This window comes from Labrus mixtus, chromosome 1, assembly GCF_963584025.1.
Source record: "Labrus mixtus chromosome 1, fLabMix1.1, whole genome shotgun sequence".
Classification (NCBI taxonomy): Eukaryota; Metazoa; Chordata; class Actinopteri; order Labriformes; family Labridae; genus Labrus; species Labrus mixtus.
The window spans coordinates 21,506,783-21,527,987 of NC_083612.1; the positions used below are offsets into that span (position 1 = coordinate 21,506,783).

Here is a 21,205-nt window from a genome sequence, read left to right on the forward strand (position 1 = left end):
AGACTTGTTAGGGTTTAGATGCCTTTATTATTCTTTTATTTGGCTGCAATTTCTTGTCTCTCTGCCCATGTTCATTAAGATTTCGGCTACATTGGCTTGTGGGTTCCATGGCTTGAGGAGTGGTTACTGTATGCAACTCAAAACACAAGAGACGTAATTTTCTTTTGTTCACATCAATGTACAGAAACTTCATCGTAAGAAAATGGATAAAGGTCCCTTTAACCTGCCATATAAGTAACTAACAAGTAATTAAAACTGAAGAAATGTAAACAATTATGTAATTCCTAATATTCAAACCGGAGGAACTAGAGGATGCAAATATCATGATACAAAAAAATGCAAGGTCCCATGTTCAGTGATGAAACAGCTGAACTTACCCTGATTAAACTTTTATAATTACAACTTGTTCCATGTTTAAAACCTTACCTAACACACTATAGAAATATTAATTACATCTTGCCAATTAAACATACAAATCAAAAGTGTGTCATATTAGTTATCAAAATGGACCCAAACAACAAAATAATGAACTTGCTTTTTGTTCAAGACAATAAGACACATATCCAAGCCTCTAAAATTACCTATGGAAACTTGTTGAGGTTTGAGGTTTCATATGTTTTAAACACTTTTTAGCATCAGTAATACATAAATGTCAGTCCCTGGGATGGAAAGTTGACCACCACTCTATCAAGGTGATGTCCAGGTGGTGCTAGGTGCTCTCCTGGGCCTTCAGAATGGAAGCACATGTGGCTGCTTTGAACACACAGGCGTTGGGAGTTTGGCTCTTCTTCCTTGGGCCCTCTGCTGTACTTATAAGAACTCCTCTCTCAGTCAGAGCACAGCTAAAGCACAAGGGACTTCATTCAGACAATACATGCAATACATGGATGATCAAAGAGCATTAGGGTTGCTAAAAACAATGAAAGTTGCTGTCAGTTGGAAATGCAGGATTGGGTCGTTATACTGCAGGAGCTGAACCCATATCAAAAACTAAAGGTGTATGGTGGCTTCCTCTTTTCACTGCTTTCAAACAATCTGTCTCTTTTGAGTCCAACATCTTTATGGACTGAATAAAGTCCCAAATGGTATTTTTATCAACCAGCAGCATGAAAAAAAAACAAGCCTAGATAAAAATTAATATTGGCCAATTTGGACTAACAAGTAAAGAATCCCCGAACTAACTTTTGTATCAGCCACCCATGGCACTTCCTATTTTAGTTGGTAGAGTTGTGAATAGTATGTGAGTAACCTCCACAAATCACATCTTTTTAGATAGATTGATAGAATAGATAGGCACTTTATTATGCTAAATATTATGCTGTTGAGCTGTTTCTTTTGCTTTGTTCTTTTTATGCATTTGCTGTCTGTTAAGCACTTTGTAAACCAGTGTGTGTAAAGGTGCTATATAATTAAAAGCTTTATTATTATTATTATTATTATTATTATTATTATTATTATTATTTAATGGCATTGTATCAGATAACACAACAAAACTTTGTTTACAACAATCCCCTACAACAGTGTTTTCAAATTTGGTTAAATATTAAAATATATCTATGTACATACAGAATTAGTTGTGCCAGACTGCATCACAAGTGGGATTTTAAATTGACCTACCAGAGCACTGATCAGGTTCCCGACAACTGCTGTGTCACTAAGGCCTGGTCGATATACAGTAGCTGGAGGGAGAAAAACAAAAGACTGTTAGCTAGAAAAATCACAGGAGCTAAAATCCCCCCTGTAACAATGCTGCTCAGACCCCCAATCAGCAGTTGCTTGTTATGCTCCTTTGTGTGTCAAAACACTCCCTCATTACATGATTGGACAAAAAGGCTGATGGCTTTGTTATTTGTGATACACTCTCTAACCAGATGTAAATTGTAACACAATGCAAATTTGCTCGAGCATCCGCAGTGTCCCAATCCCTCTTAAGCTTCTTGTTGACCGCGTCTGCCAGCTTTGTGTACACAATTGGCTCTTCGGCCATTCAAACTGCATCGTTAATGTCTGCCCTTTTGTGCTTCTCAATTCCAGCGGAATAAACAGAATCACACGTGCAAAATTATTTTCTAACACAGATAATTAGCCGGAGAAACAATCCCAAGTATGAATAATAATGTGCCTCAGTAACATTATAACTTTTAAGCATGGGAAAAGGAGGGATTTGAATGCCAGGGGAAATGAGCTTATCAAATAAAGCTTGAAAATGTGCAGTGAATGAAATGAGTCAATCATTTTAATGTGAGATGGGAGCCCTGAGGAGAATAAATAAGCAATCGTCACATCATGCAGGGAGAACAAATGAGCATGGTACACAATTAGGCAGGGTCACATTCTGCCAGAACTGTGAGCGTGGGATGGGCTAATGAGCTGTGTGAGCCAGCGTGTTTATGTGTGTGTGTGTTTGAATGTTTTTAGAAGAAAAAGAGGAAATACAAGATGAAAAAGCTGATCCCTAGCCCTCAAAATTTCTGATGTATGGACTAAGACAGCCAGACAGCCAGACACACAAGCAGCAAGTCAGGCGAGAGACAAAGATGAAAGTAAGAGGGGCTTGGTGGAGAAGAGGTAGGCTATCAGTCGACTTGGCATCTGGGGCAAGTAGACATGCAGGCAGACTGAGCAATGGGCAGGTACAGCAGCCAAACACACACAAAAAAAAAAGAGAAGTGCCTCAGAAGGACCGACGGCACGGAGCTTTCAAAGGCGACTCATAGTTATTAACTATTCAATCACATAAAGGAGAGCTGAAGGCGTGAAAGGTTGCGGACCGAAGCACTTTTGCTTCAGTGCATTAAGAGCCCGGTCCAGCACTCTGGCTGCGTGAAAGAGAAATAGATTGCCTCCCAGGAAGATGACTGCTCAAAGGAGTTGGCTTTTTCGCCTTAATAACAGCAATCTGCTGCGAAAATCTAATCGCAAGTACCATTTACACCAAATCTGGATAACTTCTGCTTGGGAAAGCATACAATATGAATATTTCATTCCATGATATACAAATAAACACAACCCCCTCCCTCCCATCAATCAGAGGGCATTCTCAAAGTGAGTGAACTAGAAGAGCAAATTGCTAATGAATACCATGCTGCTAGAAATGCACATTTAAATTTGGCATTGTGGTTATGATGTACAACTAGTTGAAAAAGACAAAAACATTCCTTCACAAGAGAATTAAATGCATTTAAATGTATAGGCATGAGTGTACATGACCTGCATGGTCCCAAAAGAGAAAATCTTAACAATGTGTATAACCTGATTGACATACACCCAACAACAAACCAAGCATGAACACTGTCCCTCAATTGCAGTAATAGCTCCATCTTTGCCATTAAAGTCAGATATGGACGTACCCTTTAAGCCCCCCGCTATCCTTCTGGCTGGCCTAATTCCCCCTCCTCAGTGGTGGATGAGAGGGATCAGAAATCCATCCATATGCATGGCAAACTATCTGCAGAGGGGATGTCAGGTCTCAGCCCGGCCAGCTTTCTGAAAGTACTGGTAATGACACTTAATGAAAGCTGGGGAGCTGAGCTCTGAGAGAGGGGGAAAGGGCTGTGCTGCGTGCTCCACTAGCCCCCAGCCGACAACCAGACTGGGCCTTCAGACGCCATAAATAAACAAACGTGCAGCGTGAGAATATTTGTGCTATTTCCCCAGCTTCTCCATGCCATTCCATCCACTTATTTGTCTATTTATTATTATTCCCCAGATCTGTAGTTTGCTTCCAGCCCACCTCTTTACTCTGGGCTCCCTGCAGGCTTTTTGAAAGTCTCAAAGCATTAGCTGGCCTTTGCTGCAGTCACCCCTCAGCCTTTAATGGGCTGAGTTTGCATCATCAGCGCTCCACTGGGTTCAACAAATATACACACAAAGAGCTGTTAGACAATCATACAGCAAGAATATATGATTCGGACATGTCACAGATCTCTTTTGTTCACCAATCAGGCTGGTAACTTTACTTTCACTAATAGACATCCCACTTTTACCAAACCCCTCATATTCCTTGTTAAGATGACATTTTGTAATTGGACTGGATGGGCACGTAAGGCGCACGTGTGCTTCCATTGATGATGGTGTTATGGATGAAGCTGAGAAGAGAAGGTGAGTAGGGCACGCTGGTTGCAGGGATTCCTGTATTGAGATGTCGAGCTAAAAGTAAACAGAAGGAACGAGGGGACAGAGAGGCTCTTCTCAGCGCAAACCCCTAATCAGTACAGTCAACGCGTAGAAGATTGGGTTCACGTCTTCATCACCTAGCTCTCACTCGCGTGCTATCCTTCCGCCGCCAAAACTCCCTTCAATCTGCCCCCATATCCCTCCTCCGAATCTTGGAGGATATCAGATAGGAATGTGTTGCAGGTAAATGCCAGGTAGCACAAATCTGGCTTACTTCCTGGGAAGGTGGTATTGGCCGAGAAAAACGAGATGGCCTCTGAGGCAGGACATCAGTCCTCCAACAAATAGCCCTGCTTCAAGTGACACCAGAAGTTTATATTTTATTTAGAAAAAGGTTTCCACGGTGATGCTTGACTGACATGTTAACTTAAAAGGGCTCTATGAGGTCTCAGTGAACACTCACAACAACTAAACACTTATGTGTCTGTCTGGCCAGAGGAGAGGACGTCCTTGGGTCAGGGGGTTGAAAAGTTTGCCTACTCCAGAGGCTCAAAATGTGCCGGGGAGGTGAGGCTTCTTCATCTTCTCTCTTCATGTCCTTTGATCACTGACTCCCTTTCCACCCTCAACATTTGCCAGCTAACTGCACAAATGTATCTTCGGTGTTAACAAGCTTTAGCCATCAGTGGAGACTGGGCCACACAGGTGGGGGAGTGACACAAGTTGGCTGGAGTGGGGCAGATTACAGTGGGGGTCATGCTGGGTGCAGAAGGAGAAGAGTGCTAAACATGGTTAAATGTAAAGGTGAACCTCTGCTCTGTGAGGTGAAGAGAGAAATGTGCTGGGACTGCATTAGATGAAAGACCCAGAGGTTTAATTCTAGGAGGGGGGGGGGGGGGGGGGGGGGGGTGTCAGCAGACTTCAAATATGGATATGCAGCCTGTCCAGAACTCTTAGAAATCGCTGATTTCACAGCCAGAAAAACACAGACCATTACTCACAAATTACACTGAGGCATATGCTAATCCCAAAACATCGAATATAAACATGTGAGCCAATAAAAATCTCAGGAGTTTTGCAGCAGCTTTGCTTCTCACTGATACTGTCTGTGATGTGCTGGTGATGAAGTGTCTGTATTGACCCGTGTTTCAGATGAGCCACTCCAGACTCACTTACGCTCTGAAAGCTCACTGCTTTGCCAATGACACTTTCTCTGGAGTCAGAGCACACAACAAGAAGTCAGAGAGAGGACGCATATAGATTAGGAACCAGTTTTTGGAGCAACCCGTGCAACAGTCAAAGGAGGGGGGGATTTTTCTGTGTTTTTGCAAAGAAAGAATTATGTATATACCTTTAACTGATTGCGTGGGAACAATTATGTATTGTATTTCCATACTGCCATCAGAAGCCAAATATGGGACAAGAACTTAGGTAACTTTGAAAAATGCTAATACTGTGTTCTCAGTGGCAGTGTGATGAACTCGAGGTAACACCAGGTGCTCTTGAAGATAAAACAAAACAAGTAGAGGAGGAGCGAAGCCACAGGCCACTCTCGCTAGAGCCAAGGATATACCGGTAGTACTTCTATTAAATCAGGGCTTTTTATTGTAAAAACATAAACAATCAGGAAACAATGCTGACCACTTTCGACCACACAGGGTCTTATTGGGTTGTGGAAGTGCTGAGACACATTGGAAGGTGATGTCCACTTATATCATCAAGTGTTAAGAAGATGAGTAACAAAAGCATGTATACATAAACATAAAAGTGTCAATATAAGAAATGTTCAGACATGGTTGTACAAAAATGTACATCATACAAACTGAAGCTAAACAAAGATTATTTTTGACAACTATCATAAGGACACTCTTATATACGACTTAAACTATAATCAAAATACACATTCACATCCATATTCTGTGTTCAGCAAATGTACACTGAGTTAATAATGCTTAAATATTAACGATACGAAGTTGCCCTTTTTAAAGAAAGATTTCTTTTTGGAATATGTAAATATTTTATTCTCTCTGTGTATACCTGGATCTTCTTCTCTTTAATCCTCTTCCCAACAACCTCAACTTTAAATCTCCTGACCTCAATTTTCCATGCTTCCAGACCCTCCTTAAGGTGGATTCATGTGTGTCTTTATTGTAATCGAAAAAAAAAATGCACACACAAACAAAAAGCACTTCACACACTGTTTAATTTGAGAGTAAGGCACATAAATACAACTCTCCTCCGTCCACTTTCTCTTTCTCAGCAGAGATGGATGATCTTCCTGCTTTGCTTTTTATTTTCTGTGCCAGTTTTTCATTTGTGTGCCTGCAGCTATGTAGGGAAATGATAAAATGTGCATTAGCTGTTGTTGGGATGGAAACCAATTATTGTGCAAGTGCAGAGAGAGAGGCCCCAGCAGTAGTCTGATGTGAATTAAGGCTGTACCCACATCCAGGACCAACTTGTTGACACTGAAAAGTATCTTTTGGACTCTAGGGCTGTCTGACCAAAAACTGAACCTCCATCTTAGACATGAATAGAGGAGAGGGGAAGACAGAGGGAAGTAAGCGACATTAAAAATGCATATATCTACAGCAAACTGCTGTTGCCCAATCATTTAACAAACACAAAGCTTGGAGTGTAATGCCAAAAATAAAGAAACCATTTGGAAACAAGGAGGCATTTATGAGACAAATAAAGTGTCAAGAGTTTATTTTTTTATTTACCTTTAAGTCATACCTATCAATGAGTGTTGCTATCACGACTTTGATTAATATGACAAACTCCTCCCAGACAACCAGCAATGTCTGCTACACTTTTCCCCAATGTGAGTTATAATATATACAGTCTATGGTTATGACACTGAGCTATGAAAGCCTGTTCTCAGCTGTGTGCACCTGGAGTAACAAGACACCAAAACAACAAAAAGTCTCAATGAGTAATACAACATTTGCTCCAGCATGCTAGAGTCTCTGTATGTACTTATCAGAAAGGTGAAGACGTTTGCGAGAACTAACTTTATTGTAAAAGGATGACAAACTTAACTGTAGCAAAATTCAAACGACAAATCACTTAATTGTCCTATAAACCCTGTCAACTCTTATTTTCCCTATTGATTTCCGACGCAATAAGGCTTTTTTTCTTCCTAAGGCTGTCAGCTTTTCATTGCCTCCCAAGCCAGGACACTACCAAAGCCACAGACACAGCCTGTATGGCACCTCCCTTCGTCAGCTAATGAGAACATTTGAAATAATAACTATTACTGTGTGCACATATTGCAAAATTAAGATTTTTTATTCATATCTCCACCATTGTTGCTGCTAATTCAAGACATCCCCCTGTTTTTGTGTCACTTTTGGTGGCATTTAGAAAGATAATTCTACAGTAAACTTACTTTACTGGCTTCTTTTGGGAAAAAAATAATCACACAAGGTGAGATAAAAAAAAAAAAACCCAGTGCACAGCCTGTTAGTGGCTACCTTGTTGTGTCAGTCGTTTCTCCAGCATCAGCCCCATAGCCATTTCCTGCCAGTCAGACGAAGGCTATGAGCACACCACCACCACCACCACCATCACAATGACCTTTCCACAAGCCCGGGGAGCACGCAATGCAGAGGAGAGGCAATAAAAGTAATGAAAGAAGCAAAGGCAATTAAAGTGGTGTGTGTGAGGGGAGCGTGACGGAGATGAGCCCAACTGGAGGCGGCCCTGGAATGCACTACAGCTCCATATCCCCCATAATCCCTGTGTGATCGCAGAGCAACCCTGGTGTGCTCCCAGTCTGATCATCCTCTTGCAGCATTCAGCAGCTAATCCATGCAAAAGGACAGCCATGCACATATACTGTATACACACACACACACACACACACACACACACACACACACACACACACACACAAACAGACACACACTCGGTGTGGTCATACGGGGGTACACACATGCATTCACAAACTGCAGGAGTAATTATTATAGGCTTCATACAAAGTGCACTGCACGACAAAGTGAGTGAAACTACTAAAAATAAATGACCAAACACAAATATATTCAGGCACAAATGCGCACACACAGACACTCACTCGCTCACACATGTTTAGTTCGAGAAAATGAGTTGCTCTCCTCCCGCCCTCTGCAGCGCAGCATTTTCCTCGCGGCCAGTGAGAATCATTAATGCCCTTCCTCTGATGCAGCCACACAACCAACAGCAATTATTTTTAAAAGCAAAAAGGGAAAACAGACAGCGAACGCACAAATATACACCGCACATAATCATTACTTTTTTGTTAGGCCAGCTGTGTCGGGGTTGAGGAGGTGGCAGCAGCTCGGACTTCATTTTCTCTGGCAGAGTTTACTGACCGCAAAATGACAAGGATGCTTTCCCTAAACCAATTAAGAGGCTGCAGTGCTGCTGTTACCATGTGACATTGACAGCACTTAAGGAGGCTGACGCCAGGCCTCAGATGAGCCAGAGATGTGCTCTTGGTTGAGGAGTCAGCACACACGCACACACACATTTACACAGAAGTATACATGCATGCAATCATGCATGCACAGTCACAAAAATCAATAAACAGAATGGCATTGAATGGCAGAGAGCAAGTAACAATATGTATGCTAGGATCTTCAGTACAAATCAAATATAGAACCAGTAAAAACTTAACACAAGAGACTCTGCATTTCTAAGATCTGAGACTGGCTGAAATAAGCAAAACAAACAAACAACTAGCTAGAAATGTCAGAAAGCATTAAATGCTTCTGCAAGCCCAGGCCCTGAGACCAAAAAAAGACCTCATTATCTAATCAGCTTTAGGAATACACAGAAAAGGGCAAAGATACGAGTCTCCCCTTTTCTTGACAACAGAATCTGATCTTGCTTGTAGTGTTCAATTAGTGAACAGTGTGACCTCGGGAGGTTACAGCTTTTCTTGAGAAAAGGCTGCGTGGTCAACACTAATGACCACAATGCTCTGTGAAGGAGCTAGCACTATGCCCCTTCTCTGTGCTGGCATCTTAAACTAAAAATCCACTGTTGAGAAAGGAGATGAGACTCATTTTTCTTCCTATTATAGAGAGCCTACATCATAGAGGTGCTCGGGGCTTGTAAAGCATCAGCTGGTCAAAGTGCCGCTTTAAGAGGGAAGAGCTGGTGGATAACTAGGCCTGTTACCTATCCACTATCGATATAGCTGCTGTGAAGCAGGGAGACGTTTTGGGACACAGACGGTGTATATTTTAAGTCTCTAACAAACCATTTAAGTGTTTGTTAGTGGTTAGTCTGGTCATCTACTACTGGCCTTCTCTCTGAGATCTGGAAACTCTTCTGCTGCATTCTGGGATATAGCTCGGAGACTTGGCAACGTTCCCCAGCACACTCAATCAAACACACAGGTAAAAGTACTCAATTCACACATCTATAGCCAGAATTAGGATTTTCACCTCAGAATGAGCTTTGGTGAGTAACTAGACTAAATCAGGATTGTCTGTTGAAAAATTAGAGGAAACTAGAATTACTGACTCACAGTTCTGGGCCTCTGCAAACCAGTCAAGGTTGCGATAATCACTGCATCTCACTCTCTAGGAGGATAGATGATTTTGATTGGCGCACAGACTTGTACGCCTCTTGAAGCAACAATTTTGATTGTGATAAGTGAAAAGATGTATTGATAGAATTCATTTGATTTGACTTGATCAGGCACTTGTTTCCTTCTGTCTGCCGTATGTCTATTAGAATTAAAGTTAATTGAGGAGAAGCAACAAAAAAAAACAGTTACATGCCATAAATGTGTTTACCGATCAAGCGAATTGTGATAGACGACAAAGTTGTTGCCATACCATTAGACAATGCCTGTGTCAAATTTCAAAGCCTGAATGCTTCAAGCACATCACTTCAACCCCCGCAGAGCAGATAATCTACACAATCAAAACGCTTTAAGGTTATGCAACCAAGATCAGCGTAAAAAATTTGGTTTTCAGCCAAATTTAAAAAATGAGAATGAAAATGAGGCAATCTGGTGGTAAATAATTGGTAGAAAGTGTTATTGAAGATCAATATTATGTCATGGTGAGGATGACATTTTACTAGGTGGCTGTAAGTGTCATCTAAAAGATAAAACATTTGTCATAATTAGTTTTATTGTTATCCTCAAATGATTGTCTGGTGAGGTCACAGTGACCTTGGGTCATCAACTTCTTATGTTGTCAGTTTATCCACCAAATGGATATTTGGGTAAAATATCCATTCCTTATGGAATTCTTGAGATATTGTGACCCACGGACAGATTGAAGTGAACATTAAAGCAAAAAGTGATGTGGTCGCTGGAAACTCTCAGAGCCACCTCATGACACCTAGGAATAGTTTCTACAAGAATACTGTCATAAAGTTAACAAATGTCTTTCAGAACATATTTCTCATCCTGTGTTGCTGATTGTTTTTTTTTGGATTGGTGTGTGGTGCAGACCAGTCTTACTCTCTGGTCGTAGTAATTTAGAAAAAGTTCAAAACAAATAAACTTCAATGAATATTCAAAGTGGAGATAAGCTTTGTACCGCTGCAGCTGAACCATCCCGGCCTCTGGTTAGCTCTTTGCAGCTCCATCACACACTTCTGGAGTGCTTAGAGACCTCCACCAGCTCCAGAGAAAGATAATAGACGGCTGCCAGTTACGCCCCTATGTACTCATCTCCTCTAATCAGATCCCTATCTCGTGAAGCTGCATGGTTGTTTCACGTAGCACTAAGTTTGACAGTCACGTCCCATCTTAGCTCTGTAGTGGAGATTTAAAACACATAGGTGGGCAGATGAAAGATATCCCTTATATGCATGAAAGAGATCAAATTGGGATTAAGGAGATTAATTTCAGATGGTAATTGAGAAGGAAACTTTTTCATCAGATTTATCTAACTTTCTTAAAGATGTCAAATGTGCTGTGATTTAATTTGCTAACAGATGAATGGTTGGTAAATTGCTGTGCTTCAGGCTTGTGTCCCTTTGGTTGGTGTGGAATCGTATATCGTCAAATTTCATGACTTGTGAAGATCTGACTCATTTCTCTTGGCTTCCTCTGGGGTTAAAGAATAATTACTAGTTTTGAAACACAAATTCAGACTGAAACTAATTCAATTTATGAGTATGGCTGGAGGGTGACTTCTGGTCGTTGTATAAACGGTGAAGCTAGGTTTCAATCAGAAGGCAAGTATGGGAGGAAACACCCCCCCCCCCCCCCCTCTAAGGAGATGACAAGATGACCTTGGAATTCACACAGTGCAGATGCTCCTATGGTAACATGAATTTAAATCTGATGCTCCTTTTGACAACGGCGTGCTGCTAGAGGTCAAAAATATCAACAGACATACCCAGAAGTGTGATTATGTCTCTTTTCTAAAATGCTATAAGTCTAGCTGTTTTCAAACTACAAAACCAAAAACATATACCCAACAAAAAGCAGTTTGTTCAAGTTATATTGTAGAACATGTTCAGCGCTACAGGCTCTAAAGAATTAAATTCTCTCAATAAACTCACTAACAGAAACATCATTGGGGATTCAGGCCAATTATCAAAAAAATGTCAGCAGGTCAATACGCATCATTAGATTGGAAAGAAAACAAGCAGGGGGTCTTCTTACATAATGTATGATAGTGAATGAAAGTTTGATAATTCCAGTAAACAACAGAGAAAGAGAGTACAGTATAGAAGTTGAATTCTTCTTTCTATTTTGGAACTCTGTTTTGACCTGGCTGTGAGCTGAGTCAAAACTTGTTTTGACTTATTCTTTGTCCACTTCATATTGAATTTCTCTCTGACATGTTGATCCTGCTTTTTTTTATGCTACATGAGGCAGGATTCAGTTTGATCTTCGAGTCGGCACACAGGCCACAGACTTCACCCATTGTGGAAATTTCTCATTCGAACCGTCTTGCACACCCATGAGCATTTACATTTCTAAGCTGGCTGTGAGCCAGTAGAAGATCTAAAATAAAGCAAGTATTACCTTTATTTTCCATGTGAAGTGGTATCTTAAGTTGTGTTGCTGTGAATTTACCAAACAAATGTGGGTAGAGTCAATCAATCAATCAATCAATTTTTATTTGTATAGCGTCAACTCATAACAAGTGTTATCTCGAGACACTTTACAAAAAGCAGGTAAAAGACCTTACTTATTGCTATGTTACAAAGATCCGGCCTATCCATCATGAGCACTTTAGCAAAGCAGCAAAAGTTACAGTGGTAAGAAAAAACTGCCTTATTAAAAGGCAGAGAGTGAGTCTATTCTTTGGCTCAAACGCTGATTAAGTGAACTGAAGATGAAAAGATTTAAATCCTGATAAGATTCAAGCAGATAAAACATGCACATTGAACCTCATCGTGTGTTTACAGAGCACACTGAGACACTTACTTCAATCAATATATTGATGTTTTGTAATAGGCTCCAAATGACTCAGGTTAGAGACTGCTGTGCAGGAAACCTTCACAATGTTTCTGCAATTCATTCCAACTCAAATAAACAGCACTTGAGACGGCAACAAAAAAAAAACAAACCCTGACTCGTATAGATGACTATGGAAATTAAAGATACTTTACATTTTGGTCCTTACAAACTCAGGAAGGTTTAGCCAAGCAGTTAGAGCGTGGGCCCAATATACGAGTCCTCACTCTCCTCCCAATATTTCCAGTCACTCTTCACTGTCCTATCAGAATACAGGCATATAATCCCATAGTGTCCACATCCAAATCTAGTTCAGCTGATTGGTTTTATACGAGATAAAACATTAATTTTAAAGAAAAGGAATTTGGTTTGGTGGGTTTTGGCACCAAAGCGAAAGTCTCTGAGTGAAACTGCATCTGTCATAAGACACTTAGAGCCTCACCCTCATTGACAACGTGCAGTTGTTTACAGATGGTGGGAAGCTAAACAACCACAAGGTAAAGTATTATTGACAGAGTTTGCGCAAATATGACTTTGCCAGCTTCTACAGCCTGTTGTTTGTAAACTGTTTGCATGTGGAGTCGGTGAATGTGTATTCAACTGTTGCCTAGATATCTAGATATCTATATCTATTAAAAATCAGTTATGAATAATATCTGCAGAAAGTTAACCCAGGAAGAGTAGTTAGGTAGTTGCTGGTGGGGAAATGTAAAATTTCCTTCCTGCTTGGTTACTCTCTCTTTTTCTCTTCTTAGCTTCATACTCTCTTCTTAACTCATTTACTCTCAACCATTGTATCAAGTAATACAGAGACGGCTATCTGGCTTCTTTAAAAATTGAAGGCTTGTGTGTGAACTAGTGCTGTAAAACCTTACCCACTTCTCATGAGATGACCTCGACCTGCTGCCTAAGTTACATACAGTACTTCAGTAAACAGGCGGTCTGGCCGTGCTGTGGACATGGAAGAGGAACCTGTTCTCCCTGTTGAAAGTTATTGAAACAATAAACCGACCTCTGAAACTTCTATTTGAAGCTGAGAGGTTACATTATTATAAATACTTCAATCAAATGGGATAGTTTTTCCTTTTTTTTTGCTGTACGAGCTCAGATCAGAGCTCGCTATCTGTTGACTGATCTTAAGTGAATACCTCTAGCTTCCTTTCACTTCTCCTTCTGGCTACTCACTTGTTTGGGGCAAGTACTTAACATCCTTCCTCAGATGGTGTGCTTGAGTTCTTCATACACTATCACAAACAAACGACTTTTCCTAACATACCAGCGCAGTGTTGTTTTGTACTGCAAGTTGTTTTGCAATGTTGGCCTGTCACTGGAGCACAAGTGATAAAACAGAAATCAGAGTGTGTGTTTGCGTGCGTGTGAAAGAAAAGAGTGCTGACCAGGGCCTCTTTACTGCCAGGTGAAGCAACTAATTAAATATCAGAGGGAAGGCGAGCTCAGTCCCCTTTCTCACTCCGACATTAACCAGGACAAGAGCCACGGGTCAGAGCTCTTACAAACTCAGGGAGATGAGTGGTATGGAAAAGGAAAAAAGCAGCAAACAGGGGAGAAAGCTTTGGCTGGGTGGAAGATGACACTTTATAACAAGAGAAAAACTATGCAACCTAGGCCCTTTTCTCTACTCCCAGTTTCACCACTAGTCTGCTGTGAGTTGCTTTACAGATATGGAGGAGGATGTATGAGGATGATTGGATAGTGCTTTCACCACAACATGCTGTGTCACCCACTCCGACTGTCAAGAGCTGCTGGTGGTGAGGGATACTGTGGGAAAAGCCAGAAGCCTTTCCAATGCTCACCTCCCTTTTCCATTGACGAGTGAGGTGCTGTAGCAGCTAATCGATGGCTTGTGAATTCCCTGCGCAACCCCCTCGCCAGGCTGATCAATATTCCTGGCAATTAGAATCCCCTATCTGCATGGCTGTAGGGACCTTGGGGTGGCTCGCCAGCCCACAAACACCCAATTTAGTCCTCAGCCTATCACTTAATTACTAAATCCTCCCTAATGCCTATTGGCAGGTGGCGGGCGTACTCACAGCAGCCCCAGTGGCTGAGTGAACATAAGACCTTTGGCAAGGTGCTGGTTAAGATGCTCCCTTCCCACTTCAGCCGGCCAGTTAAACATCTGATTTCACACGAGGGCCCCGACCTTAAATGATCCTCCTATTGAGCGCCTGGCCCACACACAGCCCACAAGAGAACTGGGATGGGGGGGGTTGAGGATACAGGACACCAGGACACATATAGTGCTAAAACATTTGTCAGCTATTGCATATGGATCTATTCAGCTGTGTGCTTTACACGGCTCACAATCAGCTGAATTCCTTGTGTTGTTTCATAATATTCACACCATAACAGCTCAAGTTAAAGCTTAAAACACTACAATGTAGTACTACCTTAAGCTTAATAGCCAATGCTCTGGATGCAATGTCGCCTCTGGCCTTTTATTTGATGTTTTCTACCTAGCATTTAAATTCTTTCACTGTATTTACATTTACAATTTCTTCATGTGCATCCATCTGTTAGAGGCTTTTTAAAATGCATTTTAAGATTGGTATGTTGTGTAGGTTAGGAGTGTGTATCACACAAAAGGCCCCGGGGCTGAGAATTGATGGACACTTTCCTTGCAGGTGAGTGGCTGAGGCAGCTGCCGCATCACACACTCAGGTGACTGTCTCATGCAATACATTAGAGCCAGCACTGGAGGCTAGCTGACCTGACACGAAAGCCTGTCACTGTCACTCCCCTTCTTTTCCCCGCACCACTGACTTACACAGTTTCAGTCAATGTCACTGTTTTGTTTTTTTTAACAACTTCCCGTATTGTGATTTTGTAATTTCAATACCTTCTCCTTGTAAAAACTAGAAAATGGACATATGAGCAAAACCTGATGGGGGACCCAGACATGTTTGCTCCATGTGATATTGAGGAATGACAGTAGCGGTAGAGCCAATAGATATTATGTGATGTGTCACACAGGTGGTAGGCTGGACCAACAAGCTGTCTTTTACTGTTTTCAATTTCCAAAAGAAGCACAGAGAATCGCTTGACAACACTCCATCAGAGTGAGACACAAACTGCAGTGTTTTGCCACAACTCAGTCATTCCAGAAGTCTTCATTGAGCTGCTTCTACCCTGCAGTGCTCCATCCTTTTTCTCTGCACTGTTGTAAAGTTACCAGACAATGAGTTTACTCAGTGTAAGTGATCATGAGGGTTGAGTTTAATTGTTTGATTCATATTAAGGTATGGCTTATTACTGTATGTGAAAGTATATTTCCCTGCTGGTACCTGCTTCCTCTCAGTGGTTTGGCTGCTAATAGCCTCCAGGTCTTGCCCCAGTGTGTTGACCCTCTGCTCCTGAGATGGTTTTTCCTCCGCCTGCAGCCGACCCCCTGCCTCCTCAAGGTGAACTGCCTGTAGAGAACGATTTAAGTTTTCATTCAGGGCCCATATATAACCTCACACAGTTTTATGTTAAGTATTTTCAATAAACTTTGTTTTTGCAAATGCAAGTCTATAATTCAGAAAGCCATGTTTGAGTTGGGGAAGGCTGGACACCTCCACTCACCTGACACACCTCTGCACCATGCATACTCCACTCCTTGATGCCTTGGGCACACCGCTCCAGGGCCTGAGGGAGAGAGCACACACATTCACTTGCACTCACACACAAACACACAACCCTGTCACTTTTCTGTCACATAACCATTGAAATGGCCTGAGGTGAAGTAAGGAAAGGTGCCCGGAGCTTTACAAATCCTCTTGAAGGACAGAGCAGAGGAGCACCTGCCTTCATCCGCCCCCGAGCTATCTCAACACCTGCTGCACTGCACTCACTCAGCTTCCTGCCCTTAATTTGGTATTTCCACAAAGATGACATATGTATCAGGCAGCGCAGGAAATATCCTGGGTTGGGAGAGACCTGCTTCCTGACAGGTGTCACCTCCAATCAGCACAGGCCTGCCTCTGATGTGTTAACTATTCAATTAACCAGCACATCGCACTGAGTGGGTGCCAACACCTAATTACCTCGGAGACCTTGCCTGTGAATGGAGTGAAATATGTGTATGCGCGTCTGTGGATGACAGGTCACACATCATGTTACTGTTAAGGGTTCTTCTCACTCTGAACCACCTCTGCATTCAAATGTGTGGTTTTAAGTATGTTCATGTGTCTGCGAGACATGGCGGGGCAGGAAGTTCTCCATCCTTGGTTACCTTCCTCCATATATCCATTTCTCGGTATCAAGCACACACTGCAAGAAATGTATCTTTTTGCTTTGACTAAGATACGAGTGCAAACATTAAATTGAAAGAAAAACGGTGTAATCTAGCCACGTTTGAAAATGACTCCTGCCATAGGGCCGCTTCATCTCACACCATTAAAATAACGAGGTGTCACTGAGCTCTGCTTCCATAGCTCCAATGTTGACACCCATCAAGACAAATCTATATTTCATGGCCACTTACAGATGTATAAATAGCCAAATGAGGTGCGCTAACCATCTATAAAGAAGCACTAAAAGGTTGCCAGAAGATGGCGAGTGTCATGAGCAAGTTGCACTGGCCATCAATCTGAGGGGAGAGGAGAGGAAAGGGGAGAAGAGTAGTGGAGAGGAGTGGGCTGCGTTGCGTGGGTTTAGAGGCGAGGCACAACGCTGCGCAACAAGCAGGGCAGTAAATCACATCTGCGCGGCACGTTCACTCCACTGACACACAGCCACTTCAACTGACACGGGGCTTGCTCGACATCCTGATGGATCACCACACTACACTCCATTAAAGGCAAACGGGCAAGACAAGCACTGACATAACAAACAATTAGTCACTGCTGTGGGTATGGACTTTACATGCCGAGGGTCTGCCTGATGATGGGCACTCACCTCCTTTCCAGGGCAATGAGGTACACTATCAGTGGCTCATGTTTAAAAAGGATACATACCGTCGTGACCAGAGTTTACGCTGGATTGTTTTTTGAAGGCCAATCTGGCAGGCAACATCCCAGAATTCCGGCCATATTGAGCAACTACCAGACAGATGTTTGAATAGCCATATATTCCTATATAGCCGACATTTAACAGCAATAAATTGCACAAAAAAACACAAACGCTTAATTCATTCATTATCATGCAATAATGAAATCTCTTACAAATCCTCTCGGTACTGTGAATAGCACTGCTCTGATGTGTGACTTGTTCTCCCAAATCACAGTTTAATTCAGATCAGTGCGCAACCAAAGTAATCACAACATGCAGCAGCACAATTTTCTGTCACTATGAAAAAACAAATGCTTTATGTTGTTCCCACTTGAAAAAAACCTGAGCAGACAGAGTTTTGACCACCACAAGCAGATGGCAAATAGTGCTCTGAAACTAGCATAATAAATATACTGATAAACAGCTGAAATGCAGGTTTTAACATTTGAGTAAAAACCAGGTTTTTGCATATTTCAAGTTTATATTGAAGTTTTTCTTTACACAGATTGTGTTTCCCACAGAATGACACTGTGCCTGTTTTTTGGCAGCCCATATTGAGGCTGGGATTCAGAGTCAGTGGTAGCGTGGATGAAGAATCTTGACTCCTCTACCCCCAAACTAACAGTTCAATCTTTGGTAAAAAAAAAAAATTGATTCTTCTTACAAAAATATGTTAAATTGTTAGTGTTCAACTTTTACTCAGGCATCCGCTTTTTGCCTTGGTGAATCACTTTTTTTTCTCTTTCCTCGCTGAAGTTAATTAACACATTTGATCTTGTTTTGAACAGTCTCTCTGATCTTTCAAAGGCCTATTTATTCCTACTTAATTGAGAGTACCAGTGGAATATAGAGTTAACGGTGTAAGGATTACACAGAAATAAACACTGTTGGCCCTTGAAGCATAAATGGAAAGAAATCATTATACGTTCATGTTTCATAACTCAACTGATAAGATATATCTTTTTATTTAAGTTATCATGAAGTACTCGAAAATACTTTGTTATATCATATTCAATTCTTCAGAAAACTTTGTAAAGTCACTGAATTGCATAAATTACCAGGATGTTGACTTGAGGCATGAGGTGCTTATGACCTCACTAAACATTCTCCAACAAGCTTCTCATTACACTTAACAAAACTGCTTTTCTCTCATGACTCAGGTTCTTTTGTACAGAGAAGACATTAAGAGGACCTGGTGGTCTTGCTGTTACGATCTTAATCTTTAAATATGAATAAAGGTGAATAAAACACAGCACAGAACACAGACATGTATTAAAACATACAAGCCATGGGTTGTAACTCAGAGTGGATAAAACTGTTTTATTGTCAGTGTTGTATGTGTGACGCACACATATGTCTGATGTGTGTGATTCAAAGGTTTGGTACTGCTAATGGAGATCTATCGTAAGACGGAGATGTGTTTTATTTTTAGGGATTTGTAGTGTCTGTTTACAGTTCTCATTGTAGAGTAGAAAATGTGTGTGAAAGTAAGTGTGCAGGAAGCAGCAGCACCTCCACACTTCAGTCACAGATGGGGGTGAGCTCCCCCATCACACCTTTAGCCACCTTTACTCCTGCACTCCTGGTCCCCACTGGGCACCAACACCCATTATCTATCACATGCACATCTCTGTCTCAGCATGACTTTCCACTTTAGTCTAGCAGTGCTCTGGGATGATCTTTCCCTTTTGTCTCTGCACAGGCTTTTGTATGTGCAACATTTCTAACACAGTTGAAAAATCCACAAATATCTGTGCTTACATATGTTGGAACAATTCTGCTGGCTGGAGCATCATTAAAACATATTAACACACAAGCACAAAACTGAAATACCGTTTTCAACTTCTCAAAACATTAATTCATCTTTTTTCACCGACTTAAAGACGTAGTTCAAGGGCTTTTAACAAAAAAATCTCCGTCCTGAATGTACCTCCTTGCCTCTGAAGAATGTTCTGCTGCGAGTGAAGAAAGCTGCTGCTCTTTTTACCGTCCAGCATTTTCATTCCCAACTTCAGTGCTGCTATGTCTGAATGCTATCGATTAGAATAAGCTGAAGCACTTAGTGGGGCTGTTTTTTTTTCCTGATAAACTATGACTGTAAAAGAAGGCAGATCACATTTCAAAGTATGTGATTGTCTTTAATTGACTGACACAGTAACCAGACTGAAAAAGAAGGTTATGTGATAAAAGAAAGAAGAAGAAGAGGGCTGACAACCATGACAAAAACATAACAATTTCATTCACTTATGCTTACAACGCCTTACAACTCAACCTCAGTATCGTTAAGACCACCTGTTAGTGAACAGCACCACTCCTAAAAGCTCAAAGGAAAATGTTTGAAGCTGAATCTCAACAGACAAAAACACTTTTTTGGAACATAGAAATTTGTGTTGATTTAAGTGGAGAAAATTACTCAAAAGGTATATAAAAAAATATATAATTAGTAATAAAATGGAGTTTATACTGAGCATTGTGATACACACAGGTATGTCCTCACAGTATGCCCACAAGGTGCACTATGCAGATTTGGTGGTGAAATTTGAAAGTTGGAGAATTGAAACAATTCTATTCTATATTTTCTGAACTAAATAAACAAACTTTACTAAAGGAAAAATGGGTCCCTCGAACACTGTTTGGAACTAAAAAGCTAACAGGAGAGTTACGGTTTCTCTGTTGGGGCCCACCATCTTAATGTCTCGCTTAGCATTTTATCTTCAAACAGTGTTACAGGGACCACATTTTACCCTCAGGACAGTTTGTGTTTAGAGATATGAACATATACCACAAGAATCTGTACCAACTTTCTCTACCAAAACTACATAGTGCACCTTTAACTGTCTATCCTACTAGACAAACAGTAAAGCCAATGGATGATGTGCTACCACCCAGTCACCTTGTTTGCTACACTGCTCCAATAGCTACAGGACAGAGTGAGAGAGTTTGGGTTTTCACTCTTGCATGTGTGTGTTTATGTTGGGGTAGGGGCTGGGATGGAGCCCGAGCATCTGTGGGGATTTAAAGACAGATGTTTACCTACCATCTCCCTACAGCTCCAGTGGCACTTTAATGACACCAGCTCTGGTGTACATTAGATTATCAGACTCCGGAGTACAATATCCCAGACTGGATAATATTATTTTTCCTCTGGCTGATGATACATAACAAAAATAAGGAACGATGTTACAGATGTCTCTCGGGGTAAAAATAATAAATCACACAAACTTGTAACACGGTTGAGAAATGTGTGCCCACAAACACACCCACTTCCAACAAACACTTTAGGGATTCATTTACTCTCTTTATTCCAACTGAGCGGGAAGCCAGGAAGGAGGAAATGAGACAGAGAAAAGGGGGTGAAAAACGATTAGTTTGCATTTAACTTGCAAACATCATTAAGGCCTAGGTGCTAATTGTGTTGTTTTAAACGAGTGCAATCTGATAATGACTTCATTACTGACTCGGTGTAATGATAAATCCTAGGGTTTAGGAAGGAAGAGAATAAATAAAGAGAGAAGGGGTGTGTATATGTGTGTGTGACAGGACCGAGGAAAGAACAAACACACTGAGGCTGTCTGTTGAATCAGCCCTTAGATACACAAAAAAAACACACACAGTGAAAGAAGGAAACGATACATGTAGAAAAGGCAGCACCAAAAGCTGAACAGGATAAATAGAATG

At 41.3% G+C, this 21,205-nt stretch overlaps 1 long non-coding RNA gene across 5 annotated transcripts in view; it reads right to left on the reverse strand.

Annotated features, from left to right (window-relative positions):
• LOC132974339 (uncharacterized) overlaps positions 1–21,205 on the reverse strand; it is a 95,533-nt gene continuing 74,328 nt past the window's right edge. For 4 of the 5 annotated variants that reach the window (XR_009673115.1, XR_009673111.1, XR_009673113.1 and 1 more), the window contains 2 exons: positions 1,618–1,679; positions 1–842 (listed from right to left, as the gene is read on the reverse strand). This is a non-coding gene — a long non-coding RNA (uncharacterized LOC132974339). Of the gene's footprint in view, positions 843–1,617; positions 1,680–15,840; positions 15,967–21,205 lie in introns of all 5 variants that reach the window. The other variant, XR_009673114.1, reaches the window with a different exon arrangement.